This window comes from Parasteatoda tepidariorum, chromosome 1 (genome assembly GCF_043381705.1).
Source record: "Parasteatoda tepidariorum isolate YZ-2023 chromosome 1, CAS_Ptep_4.0, whole genome shotgun sequence".
In the NCBI taxonomy this organism is placed as follows: Eukaryota; Metazoa; Arthropoda; class Arachnida; order Araneae; family Theridiidae; genus Parasteatoda; species Parasteatoda tepidariorum.
In genome coordinates this window covers 33,285,696-33,310,423 of record NC_092204.1, presented here as the reverse complement: position 1 = coordinate 33,310,423, position 24,728 = coordinate 33,285,696, and the positions used below count along the sequence as shown (strand labels likewise).

General features: G+C 27.5%; 1 protein-coding gene across 10 annotated transcripts in view; it reads right to left on the bottom strand.

Annotated features, from left to right (window-relative positions):
- LOC107442660 (RIMS-binding protein 2) overlaps positions 1–18,570 on the bottom strand; it is a 106,965-nt gene extending 88,395 nt beyond the window's left edge. For 8 of the 10 annotated variants that reach the window (XM_043057810.2, XM_071178487.1, XM_071178480.1 and 5 more), the window contains exon 1: positions 18,412–18,549. The gene's annotated coding sequence lies outside the window, so the exon portion shown is untranslated. Of the gene's footprint in view, positions 1–18,407 lie in introns of all 10 variants that reach the window. The other 2 variants (XM_071178493.1, XM_071178473.1) reach the window with 2 other exon arrangements.
- Between the last annotated feature and the right edge of the window lie 6,158 nt (positions 18,571–24,728).

Here is a 24,728-nt window from a genome sequence, read left to right as displayed (position 1 = left end):
CAGTAAAAGTAATTCCTGTTTAACTAAATTTGATTGCAATAGATGCTATCTTTATTATGTCAAATTTATCATAGAGAAATAAAATAAAATAATAAATAAATCTTATCATTTGCGTATCGTAAACAATTTACTATTTAATAAGTACTAAGGGGCGGCAAGTAGTAACATTTTATATTAGAATTTTTGTAAAAATGTTTACATAAAAATTAGTAACAGCAATTATCATCAATAATAGTTGTTATTAAGAACACCAAAAGCAGGAAAAAGCAGACGATTAGAATCTCATATTTTTATGAATATTAAAAATTATATGATGGTTTCCGTCAGGGTTGAAAAATGAAGAAAAAGAAGACAAAGGATGACATTGTTTTTTCAAAATGTGATTCCTGTAGTTCCGTAAGTGAAGATTATATTTTTAATTTTAGAATTAAGTTATTTTCGAATCAGGTTAAACTTGAATTACAACCAATCATACTTTAAAAGTTGGGAAAATTAAGAAAAGTAAAATTAAAGAATAAAACTAAAATCAAAATAAATGTATGGGGATATTTTTGATAGATTAAATGAGAGTATAAGTGAATAGTCGGTTACAATTAATACTAACCAGTCAATATTAATAATGACCAAAGAAGCCGATTAAAGTGAATAATTTAAGAGAATTCATCACATTAACCAGTTATTATTAATAACCAAGGAAGTTTGGTCAATGTCATTCTTCCGGGATTTTAGTGGGCATATTTCCGTATAGTGATCTGCCACGCCAACTGCAATCGCCAAGGCGCCAAATTGATTCTAAACTTGAAAAATTAAAAAAAGAAAAAAACATGTGGAGGGCTTAGAGTTATACCCTTCAAGCTGATCCCTTTCTGTGATGTTTTTTTGTAGTTTCTCACGGGCCACTGACCGGAAGTAGCCAAGATTTGGCAATAATTCTGCCACAGATCACGATTCGGAAATCTTCTAATATTTCTCACTTTGACCAAAAGAAGAGGTTAATATTAATTTTGAACGGTTAGTATTAATAAAAACCGGATTTATCACTTTAATGGTAACACATATACAAAGAGGCACACCCATATCCCAATACTATATAAACCGTTTAATCACATTGACCAAACCTTTTTGGTTATTATTAACAATAACCGGTTAAAGTGAAAAATTTGAGATATTTCTCACTTTGACCAACAAAAGCGGTTACTATTAACAATAATCGGATTTACTACTTCAACCATAACATATGTATGAATAAAAAGATTGGATAATGAGAGGTAATAAAGTGAAATTAAATGAAATTTTTCAGAAATAATAAATATAAAAACATGACAGTAGTAATAACTAAATCCAAAAATAGACGAATAATAAATGCGGAATCATATATTCCTGTAAACAAAACTAATCCACATAATATATAAGTTATTTAATTACTTATCATAGTTGTTTTAAACTAGAAATTCCTAACTACTATAACTGACAGTGCAATTTACGACATTTCATCCAAAGAATTCGGAACTATTTTTAACCAGAAGTGGTCGGAGAGATTAAAAGTTTTTTTTCCCGTTCAGCCACTATTACGAGATTTGCAGTCAACCTCAAGTCAGTCACGTATGTAAATCAATCGATAAGCAAAGCTGCGTAGCGAGTAAATTGAAGAGGCTGCCGTTATTAGGATTCAACGGAAAAGACCGGAGTACTCCGGTGAATGACGATAAAACGGATTGAAAGATAGCGAGAAATAACTTTTGATTATATCTGGCAACGCAGGAAAAGTGCCACGTTCAGATATTAAATTTTGGACTTCCTAATTATTGAAGTGATGTATTTTACTGAAAAATTAACCAAAATTAATGTAGAAATAAATGGAAAGTGACGAACGTAAGATTGAGAAACTATACAATGTATAAATTTAATTTATTTTACTATAATGAAAATTTAGACACTGAATTATGGATATTTACTTTTATTGATTTGGAGTGTTCTTTCAGTAAATATTACGAGTCTATTAGAGTTCTTAACTATTGAAATAATATACTAAAGTAGTTTAATGCTGGAAAGACTGAACATTGGTGTATACTTAGAAATACTGAATATTGCTATATACTTAAAACGACTGAACATTGCTGTATACTTAGGAATACTGAACATTGCTGTGTACATAGAAATACCGAACATGGCTGTGTACATAGAAATGCCGAACATGGCTGTGTACATAGAAATGCCGAACATGGCTGTATACTTATAAATGCTGAACATTGCTGTATACTTAGGACTAAATATTGCTGTATACTTAGAAGAATGAAGGGGGCAAATTTTGCCCTTCCCAGATTGTTTGTATGCAGATTAGTTAGACATCCAAAATCTTAAAATAGAATCGTAATTAATTTAAAAAAATTATTATAGATATCATTGAAATTCAATGGTATTTTAATCTATTTGTCTAACAAAAATATTTAATTGAATGGACCACTCACTGGCTTTTTAATTATACGTATACATTAGTTTTTTATATGGTTGAGTTGCATTTTCCCTATAAATAATATAATAGATATGTTGAAATACTCTTGTTTTTTTAATAAAACTGGGGTACCCTATTCATACCAAAGAAGAGTACATTAGTTCCAAAACTACAAGGGGTTATGGTATACCTACCAAAATGCAAAAGTGACCACTCTGGCCTCATTCGTTATTCTAGGTATTAAGCTCTATATAAACGTTTCTGTAAGGTTAACGCATGAATGATTAAATAATGGCCCTTTCTAGATTGTTTGTATGTAGATAAATAAGACATTCAAAATCTTAAATTGGAATCGTAATTAATTTAGAAAAAAACTACTATAGATATCATTGAAATTCTATGGTATTTTATTCAATTTGGCTAAAATTTTTCTTTAATTAAATACAACTCACTGGCTTTTTAATTATAGGTATACACTAGTTTTTTATATAGTTGAGTTTCATTTTCACTATAAATAATATAATGGATATGTTGAAATACTCTTGTTTTTTTAATAAAACTGGGGTTCCCAGTTCATACCAAAGAGTACATTAGTCCCAAAACTACAAGGGGTTATGGTATACCTACCGAAATACCAAAGTGACCCCATTTGTTATTCTAGGTATTAAGTTCTATATAAACGTTTCTGTAAGGTTAACGCATGAATGATTGAATAAACAATTAAATTTCAAATTATAAAAAAATCAGAATTACTCCCCTCTTCTATTAAGTTATTTTTCGAATTTCACAGCAACAAAAAGAAGATGTGCCAAATTGGCTCCAACCATTTTTCTATTGTTAATGAAACTAGACTCAGCCGAAAGTAACAAACATTAAGTTGCAAACTTATACAATGTATAAATATAGTTTATATCAAAACCCTAAAACTTAAAATACTTAACCACAGATATTTACATCTGTTGAGTTCTATATTCGTTTGCAAAGAGAGCGAATGCATCTTATAATATATTATTTAGAGTTCCTAACAAATAAAGTTTATATAAAGCATTTTACTAAAACATTAACGTAAATTTATAATGCCAAATAGAATAGCTAATAATAATATTAAATAACCAAAAAAATAGAAATTGATAAACATTAATTGAGAAATTATTCAATTTATAAATATAATACATATTAAAACACTGAAAAGTTTACATGTTTAATCATGGATATTTTTACAGATTAAATTTTGTGTTCGTTTTCAGAAGGAGTCAATACATATTAACAGCATATTATTAGAGTACCTATATTTCTATTACTTTGGAAAAAATGATGTTTTTAAATTTTGTTCATAATTATTTTAAAAAAAGCAATCGGTAATTACTGTAATAAACAGAGTATTCCACTTTCACTGAGATAGACTTTGATAATTAAGAACAATAACAATTATTATAAATTATTGAATGCATTACAAAGAAATTTATAAATTAATGCATTATACACCGAAGAGCCATTACATTATGATCACCCTCCATCTATAACAATGGGCTCGCCCAGGTTTTCATAGTTTCTAGCCCAGATGTTTTCAGGGGCACATTAGGACCCATAATCCTCATAGAACAATCCGTGACGACTGTAAGCTACTTGAACATAGTTGCAGACCAGGTTCACCCATTCATGGTAACAGTTTTTTCTGCGGGGAATAGTGTTTACCAACAGGATAATGCACCATGTCATAAGGGTCGAATAGTCGAGGAACATTCCAATGATTTTCAAGTCATGTCTTGGCCCCCAAATTCACCTGACCTTAATCCAATAGAGCATTTGTGGTCCTACTTGGAAAACCAAATTCGTGCTGCCACGCTATCCCCTCGCAATGTGAGGGAATTGCAGGACCAGTTGGTGAGCGCTTGGTACCAGATACCTCAGACTACATATTAGCACCTTGTGGAATCAATGCCACGGCGGGTGCTAGCAGTTTTGAGGGCTAAAGGTGGTCCTACATGTTATTCGCAGGGTGGTAATAATATAATGGCTCTTCGGAGTAAATTAAATTATAACTTAATTTATAACTCAGCTTATCATACACTTAGTTAGTGTATTATAAATTAAGTTTTATAATACACTTACTAAAAATACGTAATATACAAAAAAATATTAAAAATTCAGACGTTTTGATACTTTGCAGAAGTTTTAGGTTATTTTTTTAAATGTAGTACAAAAAAAAATTCAATCAAAGAAGTATCATAGCGAAGAATATTTACACATCGAACCGATTAACAGGTATCAAGAGAGTATCATTTCGTTTTTAATATTGTCCAAAAAATCGAAGACATCCTGCTCTCCTTGATTCGACAGGATTCAACAGCTGGCAAAGAACTGTGCCGAATGCCACTTGTTCACCTGTCGAAAAACTTAATCAAAATTTCACTCCGCTGGAACCAATAAAAAGAGACTTATATCGAACTTACTCTTCTGATATTCAAGAACATAAAGACATTTTACAGATATTGTTACCTAGGCAACCGAAAAAGAAATGAATGGTTTATCGGGAAGAGCCGGATGACTTTTATATACGGTAAGGAAACAAAAGATTTCTTCGATGAACATCATGTTTATATCATCTTACAGCAATGGAAAAAAAAGATGTAATACCAAAAGCAATATAGATTTGCTTGAATAAGTTTTTTTTTTATTTCTTCTTATTTTCCTCTAAGTGTTAGAAATGCGAGAGTAGGAAAAAAACTGCTAGAGACATTTCTAATTAAAAAAAATGATAGGAAAAATTTAAGTCACATCTTATTTTGAAATATAATAGAAAAAGGAAAATTTTTATGATAGAAAGGATCAAATTTTTAACTATATTTTCCTAATTTTATTTCACAACCATCATTGAATAGCCGACTTAATTTTGAGTTTACGACTACCAATGTTCCACTTCGTAGCCTTGTAATTTTGAACTCAATTAAGAAGACAAGGGAACTGCTTGATCAAGTATTGGGAGTTTGCCTTCGTGGAGGACTTTTTGAGGGAACTTTCACGCATTTGGGTTACACGGAGAGGAAAACCACGAAAATCTCTCACTGTTAGCCTGACGGCCAGTGAAATCTAACTCATGATCCGATTACCACTGAGGATATTTTTCATTAGCACTGTAAACAGGGTGAGCCGGATGCGGATTATTACAAATTTTACGACATTTTCTAAATTTTATCAAATATTTTAAAACCATATTTTATTGTTAATTTTAGCAAAATCATTACCATAGCGATTCTGTAAAAATTATGAGCTTTTAGATGTTCTTATGCCAGAAATACAACGAATTTTACCATGTTTCAGTAGTATTCATCTTATTTGTTTTCTCAGTGTATCAAAATATAAGTATAATAAGGTATCAAAATGGAATCATGATAGGGTATCAAAGTATAATCATACATAATAGGATATCGAAATATAATCAAAATAGGGTATGAAATAAAATCAATAATACAGTGATCAAATGAAAATAAAATCAATAATACATTGATCAAATCAAAATAAAATCAATAATACATTGAACAAATCGAAATAAAATCAATTATGCAGTGATCAATGTATATATATTTCTTCTTTGAACCTTTTTTTTTAAATAACATCCCTAAGCTTTTGAAACTTTTATCACTAGATTAAGAGATCATGAAACTTTGTTTCTTGTTAGAATATTATTCCAAAGTATAAGCAAATTATATTAACTTTGAATCATCTGTGTTTTTAGTAATTTTCTTTAAATAACAAAACATTATCAGTAAATCTCCTTTTATTTAAAAAAAAAATCATTTTTAAATATCCGTCTTATTTAAAAAAGCTGATAAAAATGAAAAAATTTGGTTAATAACTATTCTAACTAGTTTTATGAATTTAAAAATCATTATTTTCTAAGCAAGAATACTATATTTTAATACTTTAATTTAGTAAATTGTTGAATAAATATTTGTAAGTTTAATGTGCTTGTAAAATAAATTTAGAATAAAAATGATTGAATACATTCCAGCACAAAAGAGCAAAAATAATTTCAATCAAGTCTATTTCAGGAATTTCCATCAACATGAATTTAATATTTAGATACCCATTGTGCATATTTGTATACTTTTTCTGAATGATTGCATTTGAATTTCAAAATAGATATCCAAAGAACTATGATCTAATTACAGCTATTGTAAATAAGCCATTCTTATTTTATATATCGACGAGAGTATGTTGAACTCAAAATATGCAAAATAACTTCTTGACATTTATTGATGAGATTTTGAAAGATTTGAGCTTAGATTTATTTTGACAATTAAGTCTTTTTATTAAATTTTTTATTTAAGTGTTTACCGTAGTATTGAAGTGTTTATTTAGTGTTTTTTACACGTACTGCATGCAAATGCGAAATATTTAATTGTCTTTGGAATATGTATTTTAATATATTCTTGAACTTTAAAATATTAAGCACACTGTAAGAAATTTCGGATCAAATTCCGGTATAAAGTACAATTACTTTGTGTGCATCACCCGTAAAATCCATTTTTACCGTTAAATAATAAACAGGATTTTATAAAGTATTTATTTAATTAGATTGATTTAGCATTTTACGGTAAAAAGTACCTGCGCACAATGAGTGCCGGCACTTTTAATCGTAATTTGATCCTGAATTTTGAATAGCGTAGATACTTAAAATATTAACCTATAATAACTTTAATAATTTTTTCTAAATTTTAGCTACAAAGTTTAAAAAAATATTCCTGAAAATTAGCGACAAAACGTACCTGTAGCTTACAGCAGATTCAAAAATTTGCTGTAAAAAATTACTTGTATGAAATTTAGAAAATATGTGAAGTAAGGACCTCTCAGTCATTTCTGGGATTCAAAACCGGAAAATCTGCGTAGCAAGACACGATACCATCCTATCTAGTAGTGTGGATTATTTAAATGGTCGTAATTAAATGGTTTCCGATGTCCTGCACTCGGATCTCTAATGCCCGCTACCTTACTAAAAGATTAGCTACAATGTCCAGTTAAATTTCTTATTTAACGATTTGGAAAAATGCTGATTGCAAATGGTTAAAAAACCATATAATTTCACATTCATATTTTTTTAAACCATGCTAGTTAAGAACGGTTTCAAAACCGTAAAAGTAAAAAATATTCTTTACCGTAAACTTTATGGATAACTGGATGGACAGACTGCTGCCAGTTATTTTATCATAATTTTAAAAATGAAAATTCTAACAGTGTACTTGAACTTACTAAAACAAACATATTATAAATATATTTTATAAGATATCGAAATAATTTTTGCTTCCTACTTTCAAATTAATAGTAACTACTATATATTTTTTATTTCCTAAAAGTATTTAAGAATAGATTTTGAACTCTATGCTTTATTAAATTAACGCGCAAAGTTTACAAGAACATGGCTGATCAAAAACTTGTTTCAACAAACAAGAAAAAAGTAACTTTTCTCAAGCAAATAAATAATAAAGTTACTTAATAATCAATGTTTAATTAAATATTCTCCTTATATATTTTTATTTAATAAAGATATATTAAAATATGTTTCAAATTCTGCTATTTAGAATGTTATTCCAGAAATAAAGGAATAAAATAAGACAAAATATTCTGGAGGCTCTCCAGATGCTTAACCATTCTGCATTTTTGAGGATTTCAATTTCCCCCCTACTTAAAGAACTTCATAAAATCCTTTTGAAAAGTTCTATTGTTCTGGAATCTTTTTTCTCGCGGAGAAGTTCTGTTTCCAGAGCGTGAAAATATGCATTTATTTGTAGAAATGCATTTAAGGCAACAAATATATTCACGTCCTTAACTTTATCTCTTTGTTTTTTTCTTAAAACTCTACATGAAAAGTCAAATTCTCAGAAAACAATAAATGTGGCAAAGTACTTATGCGAGAAATGAAACAGTTTTACTCGCCTTTGTACATAATAATAAGTGAAAGTGGCTGTATTTTTAGGAAGATATGTTAATGACCAGTTTCTGAATTTATTATTATTTTTTTAAAATTTTAGTGAAAGAGTTGGAAAAGATAATCGTATCGAAAACGCATAAAGTACTTTCAGTTTTACGAAAAAAATATTTTAAACTTTAATTAAATCGAGAAGATTACACTCTTTCTTGTCTATACTAAAAAAAATAAAGAAGGAAAAAAAATGCAAACATACTAAATTTATCCAGAAAAAATGCACTTTTCGGTGTTCTAAAATAATCTAACAATTTATGCATCATTATTTTCTCTTAGCTGAAAGTAATTAAACCAAAATTACTCGGCTTTTATAAAAAGAGTGACTTTAATTAAATGCATTTATAGTAAGATTTCTTTTTTTTTTTTAAAGAAAAAAGATAATTAAATGAAGTAAGCTATTTGTAGGTATAAGAGTTTTATAAAATTTATATTTTGTTCATATTATTAGTATTTTTAAGTTTCAAACTAAAACAAAAAGGTACAGTTAAAAAAGACATAAATAAAGCTCTGCTTAGTGATTAAAAAATAGTTTTAGTGATTCGAAGTTCAAATAATAACATCACCATACTTAGTACAAGTTAATATTAAAATTCTTTACTTTTAATCGTAATTGAGGTAACTTATGGTAAAACTTTCCTTTTTAATTGAAGGTAATAGAAGGTAAAAATACACTTTTAACGTCACATTTTGGTAAAAAAATTTCTTCTAATTTTAATGAATAGTAAAAATTTATTTCTTTTTTTACTGTCTTTAAAATTTACTTCATGTATAACCAATAGATTATTAATTTAAATTAGATAGTTGAAACAAAAGATTTCAATAAGATTATTTTTTTTTAGTCATGGAAAAGAAATATTCTAATATTTGTTTAAACCAATTAAAAGTACACTGTGAAAAAGGGTTCTCAAAATTGAGCCTAAATCTTCAAAAATAGTTCCGAAAAAATAATAGTCGAATTCGAGAACCCAATATATTCAAAACTGAAACAGCATATAATCTTTTTTGACCAAAATGCTTAGTTTCAAAAGTGATGTGGAGGGAAATTATGTCAGAGAGATGTTGCTGTTGGCAGGATTCGAACCGATGAGCTCTGGTTGGTAGTAGGTTGTTCTAATTACCATTACAACCCAGTTCAGGAAAAAATAGGAATCATTATATAGTGTGCAATGACACATCATGACATACATTCCTTTAGCTTAAAAGCTTTCAAGATATAGCAAAATAAGAAAGAAGTGAAATTAAATTTATCGATCTCCTGACTAAGCTCTTGGAACCATATTTTCCAAATTGCTACCCTTTGTAGCGTTTAAATTGGAAATTAATGTTTTGATGTGTCATCGCGACGGCCATTATACATCGAAGAGCCATTGCATTATGACCACCATGCTAATAACAGTTAGCCCTCAAAACTGCTAGCACCCGCCGTGGCATTGATTCCACAAGGTGCTGATAGGTAGTCTGAGGTATCTGGTACCAAGCGCTCACCAACTAGTCCTGCAATTCCCTCACATTGCGAGGGGGTAGCTTGGTAGCATGAATTTGGTTTTCCAAGTAGGACCACAAATGCTCTATTGGATTCAGGTCAGGTGAATTTGGGGGCTAAGACAAGACTTGAAAGTCACTGGAATGTTCCTCGACGATTCGACCCTTATGACATGGTGCATTATCCTGTTGGTAAACACCATCCCCCGCAGGAAAAACTGTTGCCATGAATGGGTGAACCTGGTCTGCAACTATGTTCAAGTAGCTTACAGACGTCAGGGATTGTTCTATGAGGATTATGGGTCCTAATGTGCCCCATGAAAACATTGTTCCTGGGCGAGAAACCATGAAACCTGAGCGAGCCCATTGTTATAGATGGAGGGTGGTCATAATGTAATTGCTCTTCGGTGTATAAAGCTACTTAACACTCTCTGGGCTGAGTTGTACAGCTATGGTAGTTAGAGCGATTTACACCGAACCCTGAGATTTTTTTTCCAAATCCCTCGAGCAGCCTACGAACATCTCTCTAATACATTTCTCCAACACCTTAAATTTTGCTCAAAATAGAGCATATGCTCCTTCAATTTCGAATACATGGGATTTTCGAATTCGATTATTATTTGTTTCGGAGCTTTTTTGGCACATTTTCGCTCACTTTTGAAAAAAATTACAGCATTATAAAGGTATATATCTAACTAAAACTTAAACTTTATCTAAAATTTTTGACTTATTTTTCATAGCTTTAGGAGAAATCTAATGAACAACAATAAAAATCAAGTTTTCATAAACTCAAAAAGTAAATTATTATTTAAATAAGCTTACTCAAGACAAGATTTAAGAAGAAAATATGTTTTATTTTTATTGATGGAAAAATTTGAAATAAAAATAGATGAATTTCCTACGTCTTCAAAAATATATATCATTAATACTTAAATTTCATATCAGTGTGGCAGTAATTTTTCAATAATTCAATAAAATGTCTTAATTGTTCTGTAAAACCAGGCCTAAACTGTTTTTAATTAGATGTTTTTTAAAGTACAAGTTTAAGCCATTACTACTTTGGAAAATTATTTGAGTCATCGAAAAAATAATAAAAAGCAAAAACTATGTCTTAATTATGCTTTCAAAGAAATTTTTAACTAAAAACTAGAAAACCTTAGGATTTTTAATGGAATTTTTTTAAAAACAAATTTATCATTAATAAATTTATAATAGTTATAAAAATTAAACTCATTTACGCAAATGAATTTTCATATTTTACGCATTCGATTTTCAATTTACAAGCTCAATATACAATTAAATTCTTTCCATATCTGTCACATCAGCTCATCTCGATAGTTTGAAATCTTGTTTAATTCATATGAAAACCGATAACCTAGTTAAGGACTTGAGTTCATAATAACCCATAATAGTGCTTGGAAGTTCACCTGGCCTTGATTTGTTACTCGCTACCGTGTTTTTTTTAGCTCTTTTTTTGATAGAAACTTTGTGTTTTTATTTTTTAAAATCTGTTTTTTTCCCACCATTCCTGGTGAGTTTTCCAATTTTTTTTTTAATGAAGTGTTAACATTATCAAGCATAAAAGCTCAATATATTAGCATAGAGGAAACAATTGAAATATAAAAATGATGAAGTTTTTCTAAAAGTTTTAAAGAATAAAATACATTTTTTGTACACTCTCACCCCAAATGGTATTTTATAAAAATATCATAAACACAAAATTAATTGGTTTCAAACCTTTAGAATAGTTTGCAAGCTTTGCAGACATGTTTTTTTTCTCGACCAGACTGTGATAAGCCTAGAGTTTAGTTTTTCCTAAAAATTATTAAAAAGTTATGTACTAGATATTTGTGATCTTTCCTTTTAGTAATACAAAAATTAAATTACACATTTTGTTTCTTGCACCTACTATTAAAATTGTGATGGATATAAAGTGTTCTCTCAATTTTAAAATAATATTTTATTTTTGAAATGATAAAAAACTAATGTTTCCTTTTTAAATTTTATTTTATAAATCTTTTATACTTTTATTTTTAGCTAATTTTAAGTTATGAAAATAAAAATCATTGTAATTCAAATTAAAGCAATAATGCTGATACAATGATTTTAAATAAAACAAATTTCAAAGGAAGTTATAAGATATTTGCACTCCAGTATTTTCTTTAATTCTTTTTAAATGCGAAGGTTTTGGCAAACCAATTTGGTTAAAATTTTATGTGAAAAATAATACATCTAAGGGAATTGAAAATATTAAATAAAAAAAAATCGACGGTGATATACTTATTTAAAAATATGAGTGTTTGTATTCCATTTAATTTAATTTAAACAATAAATTTTTAATACAAATAGTATAAAAACAATATTTTTTATTCTTTAGGGCATTAAATATGCAAATGCAAACAATTATTTGTAAGAGACAGTATTAAAAGTAAAACATTTGAGATAAATTAAATGCACATTTAATTTCTATTAAATTTTTTTTTTATCAAGAAATAATTTTTAAATAATTTAGTAATTTAAAATAACTCCGGTGTTAATCTGTTTTTGCAAAGGCAAATAAATGGTTAAATTCATAATTAAAATCAATTTATTACTAATTAAATAACTCAATTTTTAAATTAATGACACTTAAAATAATTTGATACCTTCCAATAATAATAAAACACGTAAGTCTTAAACATGTGATGAATAAATTTCTTAAAAAAATAAAGTCTGGTTGTAAAATGAAAGATTAAGGCAGCTGTTAAAAATACTTTATTTTGTTGCAAAAAAGTAAGTTCTCTTTAATAATAAATGTAACATTTCAGAAAACGCTGTAACCATGATTTCTTAGTTAATTTCTGAGCAAATCTGAAACATGCTAAAATAATACCAAAATTTTACACAGTTAAACAAATACTACCTCAAAATAAATCGTTACTCCAAAAGTAATTTGAAATCAATTTAATCATTAAAATAATACTAAAGGAAAAAGTTATTTGTGCTATTTTGATAATTTTTAAATATTTTAAAAAATTATTTAATGTTCTACATACAGATTATTTTGGAGATATAAGTGGTTGTAGAGCAATAATTCAATAGTAAACAAAAATATTTCTTAATTTTATTTACATTAATTTTATAACTAAGTTTTATCTACACAAAAATATTTATGCTCCACTCCTTTCTGGAATAAATTTTAAAATTATCTCTTTTAGAGATATCTTTTTAAAAAGTAACATGCAGATAGTAGCAATATTTCGTATAAAATTCGAAATTTGACCTTTCTTCACAAAATTTTAGCATAATTTGAAGCTTAAATTTCAAAATTTGGGAATAACTGTATATCTTCAAACACATCTAGATTTTATCGAAAAGATGTTAACAGTTAAAATATTCAAAACAATTCAAGTTCTATTATTGAAGTTTTTTAAAATAAAATTCTTCTAACAGTTCTGTAAATTCCCCAAAAAATGTTTTCCAACTTGAAAAACTTTTTGTATGAAAAGAAAACGTGAAGCGAAAATCAATTTATAGGAAAAACCACAAAATGGTTTAAGTCAAAGAACGCTTTGTATTTCTGAATTTATAGAGTTTATAAAAAAATAATAAGGAGATGTCCTGCATAAAATTGTGACTGCTATTAAAAACATTCACAAGTAAATGAGCTGAAACAATAAAATGATGTTTTGCAGGTAGTGTTTTTAATTTAAATACAACAACAATTCTTAAGATAAATTTTACAAAAAACGTGATATGTATATTCAAAAATCCTTTTGTGCAAATATAAACATTTACTTATATTTTTTCATTTGCTAGTAAAATTAAAACAGAGTTATTGCATTAAAAAGTGAAATTAAAAATAAAGCAGAAAAATTAAATTTTTGTGTTAAAAATGAAAATTTTAAACAAACGACCTAAATTTAAAACATAAAAAAAATTATTAATAAATAAATAAATAAAATAAAATTACTGAATATTTGTAGCCTGGCTCACAAGTATTTTGGATCCGTGTAAATATTTGCGCCACCTACCGGTGGAATTTAGCATTAATAATATGTTTTTGATACCATTAAAAATAGGCACTATCTTCTGTGTTGGTAACCGTTTAGGTTTTTTAGGCAAGTGCTAAGGAACTTTTTTTAAAATTATTTAGCAATTTTGCATTATTTTCAATCAATTTGATTACAAAATAGAACATATATTAAAAAACCGAAATAAGATAGATCCATTCAAAATGTCATTTTCCAGATGAAATATTAATGTCTGAAGGAAATTAGTTTATAACTAAAAAAACTGATAAAATTTAAGAAAGAACTAATAAAATTAACCAAAACTAATAACATCAAAGTCAGAAGTAATAAAACCAAAGTTAGAACTAATATAATCAAAATTAGAACTAAAAAATCAAAGAATGATGCATGCTGGGCATTCTCTGTTTTTCCCCTCGGTACGTGCAGCAGGTTCAGTTAACACAAACTCATTTCTCTGTAGACTTTACTACTTACAACATGTAAAAAGACTTCTGTTCTTGACAGTTAGAAACTTTTGAAATAAACCGTTAAATTTTAAAAATTTTTTAATAAATGAATTTTTTTTAATTAAAGTAAAAAAAAATTCATTAATTTTTTATGCAGTATTGTGTTTATTACTAATTTGGATATTCAGAACTTGTTCAATCTCTTCGAAAAATAAATTTAAATAGCATGAATACTCAAATTTTATTAACAAAGATGCTAAAAAAATTCAACTAAAAATTAGTGTTATCCAAGAAGTAACAATGAAAGTTTCAAGATTTAAAATGTGGTGGTTATGCCTTAAACCAATGTTCCTGACTTTAAAATTCTTTTCTTGAAGTGTATGACCAAATTCGTTCACACAAATAATGTCAGAATACTAATTAAGGAGCTTAAAATGTATTTCTAGCAAAACCACTAAGTTATTTGAATTGGTATTTTCTTTCTATGAAAAGGAAAAGTTAAAGTTGTTGCAAGCTCATTTCCATTTACAATTTTTACTTGCATTTTCTGGATGAGCAGAAATTTGACGATTTATACGAAATATAGTTTTTATGGGTCATTGTTGACTTTTTTCTAATTTCCTAATCTATAAGACAATATTGATTTAATATTACATAGATTTTTGTTGATTACTTTCTATAAGAGGAAAGTATATTGATTTTTAGAGGTTAATAAGTTGGATTTACATAAGATGTATATAAATGTTACAATTTTGTAGTTCTTAGATTTCTTTTATTTTTCCCCATATAAGTATTAAGAATAGAATTAAAAATCGTTATGCATTAAACTTAAGTAATAAAAATGTATCAAAATGCTATGCATTAAACTTAAATAAATAAATGTTTGTTGGTTTTTGCTTCTGAATGGAAATTTTGTACTATTTAGGCAGAAATTCATTTCATATCGCCTACGAAAAAAAAGAAAAAAGAAAATTTATTTTTCATCTAAAAAGATGGAAAAGGATTAATCTGAATTAATTAAAACTTTTCTTGATAAAAGTCACATTTAAAGAATACTGGATGTTCCATAATATATATTTTCTTCAAAATATATTATTTCCAAACGTTTATCAGGACGTTATTACCCGAAAAAAAATACAATCATTAAGAGTCTTATTCAAGTTAGGAAAACAATAATCAAAATTAAGCATCACGATCTGTCTGTGCACCAGATGAAACTAAATGATGTTCTTAACAACCATTTTGTGTTACCTTTCGTTCCCATCAGATAGTGACAATCAAACTGAATTTACATTATTTTGAGTTTGATGGTAATTTTGTAGGTTGTGATGTTTTTTTATTCCCTTTCTTACATAAAATACTAATTTGAGATCACTAATAAGTACATTTTATAGATATAATTATCGACTAGGAATACGGATATTAATAATAAGGATGTTAGATAGGATTGAAACTGCTACATCATTTCACTTTACTTTTTAAGGTACCTGACTACCTTTTTTTAACCACCATTGACTAAAATATCATTTTTCTGCTTTTTTATGTGAAATAAAACTATGAACTTTTCGTTTCAATATAAAAAACTTCGATTCTATGTTTCAACATATGTTCAAAATATGTTTCAACATAAAATCGAACAGAAGTTATGATGAATTAAAATAAAATATTTTGCGTGTTACTTCGATAATTGTGCTTTTTTTTCTCCTTTTTATTAAATTTAATTTTTAGGTTACTTTCCTTCAATAAAATGCATTATGTATTATCTCAAAATAGTTTAGTTCTAATTATTTGAAATTTAATATAAATATTTTTTTATGTAGATGTCTAGGGAGTTAACTACGGATCAGTTGATTAAACTATTATTTAATATTTTACAGCTGAATAACTAATTACAATTTTTGGCCTTTTCTACTAAATGAGTTTTTGATATCTGTTGTAAATTATCTAAATGTTAATATAATGTATAGATGAGTGGTCTTTTTTCGAAATAGAATTATGAATAAAGCAAGAGTAATGAAAAATAATACTTTTTAACAAAGTTTGAAAGCCGATTTTTAGTTGTTTTAGACCAGCTTTCCATCCATAGTTTTTAAAAACAATTTTTCCAGATTTGTTTTTGTATTCGTGCCATGTTCTAGAGTAAAATGCACTCATACATTTAAATAAAAAATTTCTAAATTAAAAATTTCAAAATTTTGCCTCCAAAGATATTTGGGTACCTTAAAAGTGCTTTTTATAGTAATAATCAGTCATTTTAGTCATATAGTCATAGTCAGTTATTTTATAGTCATATTAATATTAAAGAGTTTAAACTTTTGCCCACTCTCCTAATTAAGATCTCAGAACATTATTTCCAAGAGTGCTTCTCGATATTTTGTGGATCAGAAATCACAATTCGTTTAAAAAAGGAACGTTAATTCAGAGAAATTACATTGTGTCTGCTTTCGTAACTTTAACCATAGTATTCACTAATTAGTTAGCATATTTGAGGTCATTCCCTTAAACCATCTTGAGTCCAAGTGCGTGAAAATCTGATCATTAGTTAAAAAGTTATTCTGGGTATTCCATTTATTTTTTGAGCACTCTACAATAAAGATATGATTTATTATTATAAAAGAATTCTTATCTAACTACAAGCCTGAAGGTATTTTTTTTCTTATTACGGAGAAGGAATAAAAATATCAAAATATTAAGAAGTTTGGAATGTTGTTAGAAAAATTTAACTGGAATAAATTTAATTAAAAGAATAAAATATTTCAATTGCTTGCTTACTTTCAGAGATTTTCATGCATCGTAAAAATAATAAACAATACTTGAACATGGGTAAAATTGTTACCCAATGACTTGATCAATGTCCCCCAAATAATTTTTAATATATACCCTTTAAATTTATTGTTTCCGTACTGAAAGTAAAAATAAATAAATGTTTGTACAATTGTATAAAAGTTTGATAAAGAGATATTTGGAAGGAATTAAAATGCAAATATTAATAATTAAAGAAATATTATTTTTAAATGGAATTATATTTTCTTTCATTTGTCATTTTTGAATAGACAGATTTGAATTTCACCAAACTTACAACTATTGATATAAATCAAATTATAACTTAAAATTATTGTCGCATAAATAGCTTGTACGTTCTGAACTTTTTTTTTTATATATAAAATGCAATGTATATTTTTCTCATACTTAATCTTTAAACGAAGACTGAATAAAGAAAATGACAGCAAAAATTATCCAGGAAAAAGTATTTTTTTAAACTTTATTTTCAGAGCATAAGTGTGTAAACTTATTGTATGCTTTAAACATTAAACTTAATTGAAGTGATTAAAACTATAACATTTGAATAGAGATAAAATATTAGTTAAATAGTTTAACACTGTCTAGTAAAAATAGGTTCTTTTTCATCAATAATTCATTATTTTATTTATTTCTAGAATTTTAATTAAAATATCACTATATAAATAATAACATGAATAAAAGTTACAATTTATATTAAGGTCATAAAATACATCTATAATAAAATTTAAAAAAAAAATTATTTTAAAGATCTTTACTTTTGCATTGATAATACAAGCATTCTCATTTCCGTTAAATTTCCATATTATATAGGCTATAGAAATTCCATAATTTAATATATAAAATTCTCAAAATAAGTTCATTTACAGATATTATAAGATGGGTTAACATGTAAAAGGCAATCTTTTTGGGTAAGCATAAAAATTTCAAATTTCATTTCATTCAAACAATGCTACAAAACGTAAGAAATTAATATTCAACTAATATTTTGAGAATTTTTCTTTAATTTTAAATAAAATATTTAAAGGGTTAAAATATTTTTCTATTTTTTAAGCGAAGTAGTGCGGGAAGATGCCCGCAGGCCTGCACCCAGAACTAGTCGCTTCTCCGCATGGTTCATGTTATTGCAGTGAAAGCACCGGCCGTTAAGCCTACTCTCTAACCTCAGAAGAAATTCGATTATTCCTTTTTAGCTACGTAAGAATATGATAGAGAAAAGTAACATAACTCACTTACTTTCGATAAGAACAATCTTATTTGAGGAATTTTTGTTCTATCCTCTGGAAAAGTATTCCAAATGTGTATCACAGTGTCCCAGTTACAGTTAGCATTCTCTGATCAATGGTACCGGAGTTAAAAGAGAGATAGAGAGAAAGAGAACCATTCCATTGCTCTGTAGGGGGTGACAGGTAGCTAGTGAGGGTTTTTGTGCGAAAAGTGCTCACAAGAGATGATAGGCAAATGACACAGGGGATGAGAGGGAGAGGGAATGATTGTAGCATCTGAGGGCGGGGTATCATTTAGTGAAGAAAGTGAATGTGGTTTCGAAAAGAACACCAATTTGGAAAGAAATGAAAATTTTTGATTTTCTTTAAAAAACTAATCTGTAACACTGTGAAAAATTAGCGCTTGTTCCGCTCTTTAAATTACAAAATTATGTATGAATTTTATACCTCATTATATATTTAAGCTGCACGGCTAAATATTTTAATAATATGTTTAAAAATTATTATGCTATTAATTTATTATTAGTTATTAGAACTATCAAAAATGTTTTGATAATCATAATAAATTATAAATTTTATTTAACGAAGTTATTCTTAAGAATTGATGCAACTGTCTTATATATATATAAGAAAATATGAGTGGAGATTTATGTGAAATACTCTCAGAAAAAAAGGTTCAATTTTGAACCATAACATTGATGCTTAGGATCAATATAGGGTGAAACTGTGTTAAAATCTCTAATATGGTTTTAAACTGAACCTTGTTTTTGTTCAACTTCAAATATAGTATCATGAAACCAAGTAAACGAAGTATGATAATGTGTTTTAACTCAGTACCTTATTAAGATTGAGAAAATTTTCTTTTAGTTACAAGAAATGATAGGCAAATTGCAAATGTAACAAAAGGGAGTGGGAATGATTTTAGCAACTGAAAGTAGGGTATCATTTAGTAAAAAAATTGTAGTTTGGATTAAATAGTAATTATGAAGGAACATTAATTAATGAAGAATTTTATTTTTATTTTATCTTGGTTTATCCATATAATGTACAAAATTTACAATTGTTCTGTAGTGTTTCGGTAAATTATTAGTAATATATTTACCATTAATGAATTGTATGATATATATATATATATATATACGGACCATATATGGAACCATATAATATCGATCCTTAGGACCATTATAGCACCATATAATATTGGTGACAAGGACCATTTTACGGGCTAAACTGGGATAACAGTTTTATGATTTATTAAGGTTTATTCAATGATTTATTAAGAATCAAAAAATGCTCTCTTTCAGTCACAAGGTATGATAGGAAAATGAAAAACTTTTATAAAAAATTTGAAAAAAAAAAAAAAAAAAAAAAAAAACAGTAGTAACACTGTTTGTGCATAATTTTTTGTGTGTAATAATTACACTCACAAAAAGTTTTACTTTTCGTTTCTTTCATGTAAATTCATATTTGCCAAGAAAATTCAAAATTCAGATAATATTAGTAACTAGGAGGCTCCGCCCCCTGCTCGCTAACGCTCACCAACCCCCGAGAATTGCTACGCAATCCTATGTGGTTCACGCCGTGAACCATGGCTCGCTGCGCTCGCTCGCCAATGAACACAATGTTCTAGCACAAAGACATAATATATTATCATCAAAGACATAGTATTTTATCATCAAAGACATAGTATTGTACTTATGTAGAAGAATTCTACCAATGTTCTTATTGGCTTTTAAAAAAGTATATTAGCTATTTAGATTGTACATGGTGAAAAAATCAAAACATTAGCTAAATAAGAAACATATTAGCAAAATAAATTATCAAATATTGCTTCACTAATATTCTGCATTTTAAAGCGTGAAAATTCAATGCATAAATAAACGCGAAATATAAAAAAATTCAATGCATTCAATACAAACACTTAAACGTTTTTTAGACGTTTAGGTAGCTCCCAGTAGAAAAATATCAATTCAACAGCGGCCTTTTAAAGCATTCTCACTTCAATTAATTAATTAATTCCTAATTGAGTTTAAATTAAATATTGTCATGTTTTTAGTGCATGAATCTGTATTGAACAACCTGATAATGCTCACTCTGGTTATTGTTATCTGGTTGCTCACTACGTGCTCTTGCGCGCCGAATCCAATAAATTAAAAATGAAAACTGTTGCCAACGCGAGAAAAGAAATATCATCGGTTTTATTGATACATACATACGTACGCATTAGCGTTTTATATAATATAGAAGAAGATTATAAACTGCGACTCATAAGTGATTTACTTAAAATATCCAATTAATCAATTACACCTACTTTATTAGCGTTGAAATAAAATTATTTATATGCTAAAGAAATATTTTTTGATATTTCCTCCTCGGAACTAATTTTTCATCTTCAAAAAAAAATTCTGAGCTAGTTTTAATCTTTAAAATATTATCCTTTTAGTTGGTGAGAATTGGGAACAAATTTTGTATATCTGAATTTTAATTTTTTCAAATATTTTTTAATGAAAATGCTTAAATGAATTGAAAAATTTTCGTACACCATTATAAAATTTGTTCATCCAAAAATAGCTCCAACTTAAAACTATATTTTTATAATTAACTATTAATTTTATTACTCTTTCATTTGAAAAATTCTTTGCTGTTAGCTACTCTAACTTTACATGAATTTAAATTATATAATTTTAAGTGACAAAATTTAAATTTTCAAAAAATCATTCAGATAATTTATGAGAATGAAAATTTTGAAAAACCTCTTTTTAAACTTTTATAATTTGTACACAAAAAGTTATTTTTAAAGAAAAGTTTACAAATTAACAGAGATGACTTACATTTAAAAAACTGAAATTTAACGCTTGTTTCAAGAGCTGGGGTATTGTAGTATTTATTTTGTGAAAAAAATGAATGTAGATTGAAGGTAACATTAATTCAGATGGCATGATAATTTTTAAGAAATTCTCATTTTAACTGTATAATATAATAAACTAGTGTTAGTGTTAAAAGGTGGCAGATAAATTTACGTCATTTGAGGGCATTTTTTAAAGCTGACTTTTTGATGAGTTAAACAGCATCAACATTTCAAAGAAGAAAAAATAAGGGTGGAGGTGGTTACAGTTTTAGAGTTGAGAGTACTTTATGGCTGAGAGTACAATGAAGCCAGAGTATATAAGCCGTACTATATTTGCATCACTTTCTGCAAATATATACATTAAAAAAGATATTTTAAAGAGAATTGTGCAAATCAAAAAATATTGAAAAATAAATTTTTGTTTAAAATATTATAATTATCTAACAATTTTTTTTTAATTAGAAAAGAGCGTTTAAGTTTTTTAACATGCAACAAAACATTATTTATAAATTGAATTTTAATTAAATTTTTCCCGATAACAGATATTTAAAGTATCTTAAAGTTGGTGTATTAGTTAGTGAAAAAAATGAACTGTTTTTGGTACACTGTAAAACATTTCTGATAAAATTACGGTAAAAAGTATCGGCACTCAGGCTACCGCATACCTACCAACTCTTCCGGATTTTCCGGAAGATTTTATTTTCATATTTAAAGTGGTAGTAAATATATACTATTTTTTCTTTTATAATTTTAATTTTTAAATGATTTTGATCACCACTATTCTTACAAAAATTAAGCACATATATCAATATGCGTTACTATCATGGTTGTCAACTTAAGTTTTCTTAAATACAACGTATTTCTTTGCTTAAAATTGAAGTATTAATTCCATTTTAATACCACTGGGAAAAATTATAATGGAAAGGATTAAAAGTTGGCAGGTATGCTACCGGTATTTTTTACCGTAAAATCCATTTTAGCCGAAACATGTTATTTAACAAAAAAACTGGTATACTGTAATTTTTGCACTAGTTATTATCGCAAAATCACTGAATCACTCTAATTAAATAAATATTACAGTGAAAATTACAATATAATATTTTATGGTAAAAATTAATTTTACAGTAAAGGGGATTTTTCGTATGATGCACCCAGAGTGCCAGTATTCTATACGGTACTTTGATCCGGAATTTTTTACAGTGTATATTATTTTGTTGTCATCTGTGTACATCGATTCTCTTTTTCCTCCATTTACTCATCAAAACAATGCATAAAATTGACTTTTATTTCAAATGCAATCCAAAAATGCAATCAAATATTCAAATGCAATCTAAAAATGCAATCAAATATTCAAATGCAATCTAAAAATGCAATCTAAAAATGCAATCAAATATTCAAATGCAATCTAAAAATGCAATCAAATACTCAAATGCAATCAAAAATCTTTTCGTAACTGTAATACAAAATATTCAAGTAAAACAGTTTTTATTTTATCAATACTTAATTAATAAAAAATTTTGTGTAATGATATTTAAAATAAAATGTATAAACTTTTCTGGTAAATCATTTCTTAATGTTAAAACTTATATTTGAAATTATAACGCTTATTTCGTTTCCCAAACGCTGAATCAGAAATATTTATTCACGGTAAAAATGATTATACAACTTAAGTCACGAAACACTGTTTAACATTAAAAAAAAAATGTTTGTTAAAAATAAATGTAAAAGGAAAAGCCTTAATTCTTTACCCTGAATGCTTTTAAAAGTTGGAGGAATATCATTGGCTGACGCCGCAAAATATAGGCTGAAAGTTAGAAGAAAAATCTTTTAAAGCGGAAAATGATCAGCGCAATTATGCATAATTATGGTCGTTTTTCTCTTAAATTGCTGCTAACCGAAGATTTATAACTTTTGCGTTTGTCTTCTTTTTGATGTTCTTTTCTAACGATAGTAATACATGAGACAAGAAATGATGTCTAGATTAAGTATCAACTTGAGATTTGACAAAACTACTTCTTCAGACTATTTCTCGATTTTTTTGTTCCAAAATACTGAAGAAGAAATTTCCATTCGTAAAAGACCATTTTTTTGTAATGAAAAAGTAACTTTCTGTTGAAATTCATTCCACATTAACCTCCTGAGACTCAACCTTTATATAATGGCAAAAATATTTTTTTTGAGAAATATGTCGCTTAGAAAAGAGTAAACTTGCAATATATATGATATTATATATATTAAAAAAAACTCAATTAAACTTTAATTAATTATATATTTTTGAATATTACATATAAAGAAATGCTGCGTTTTAATTGTATGAATTTTTCCAATAGTAGAATATTTTATAATGTATTTATAGTGTTTTTTTAGTGTATTTTCATAGTGTATAGAAGAGAACTATTGCTGAGAACAGATCAGGTTGGAACAGAATCAACGATAAAGCTAGGGCCTACCCCACCCAAGGGTGTCACGCCAAAGATGATTATGATGATGTATTTTTTCACAGTTCGGTCATGAAATATAATTCACTAGACGCAAACAATAATACATATTTTTATGTTAGAAAACTGTTCAAACAGAAAGTCATTTGAATTAATTTCTTACCTTTCTTACAATATTTTCAAAACTATTCTCTAATAGTTTATAAATACAATTATGTTTTAACGTAGACAATTGCTTTATAAAGCAGTGAGGAGAGAAAAAGTTTCAATATAATTTCTTTTGTGATAAAATTGTACCAAATAACATCCTACATCTTAGACGCTAGATCTTGGATAGTTAAAATCCAAAATGTTTGTGGACAATGATCAAAAGTGGATAGGTATTTTATTTACGTCATACAAGAGCTGCACAATGGACTATTTAATTTTATTTAATAATGATTGTTGAACATCCGACCCAATTTTGACTTTACTACTACAGTTCCACTACGTAGCCTTGCAATTTCGGACACAATCCAGAAGACAAGGAACATCTGTATCATGTATAGGGAGAAATTTGTCTTTGTGGAGGACTTTTTGATGGAACTAACCCACATTTGCGATATAGGGAGACGAGAATCTCGAAAATCTCCCAGGGTTAACCCGACGACAAGGGGACTCAAACCCTTGATCCATCTTCTACTGAGAGTATTTTTTGTCAGCACTGTGATCGGTGCTAGTCGATTGCGGAATTTGTATCAACCAACCAGTACTGGGATTCGAACCTGTGTCTTCTCATTGTGATGCGAATCCCCAGAGCTACCATTACTCGCAATGGACTAATGGCGGCAGTCTGGGAGACACTCCTGAGGATGAGCTCTTTTCTGAATTAGTTCCTAAATTAGTTTTTAAAGGATTTTTCTTCCTAAATTAGTTCTTTAAGGGATACATATTAATTTAAATTCTTCTTAAATATCATTCCAAAAGAGGGTAGATAGGTACTTTATTTACGTTGCACTATGAGTTATTGGCGACGGTCTAGGAAACATCAGTGAGGATAAT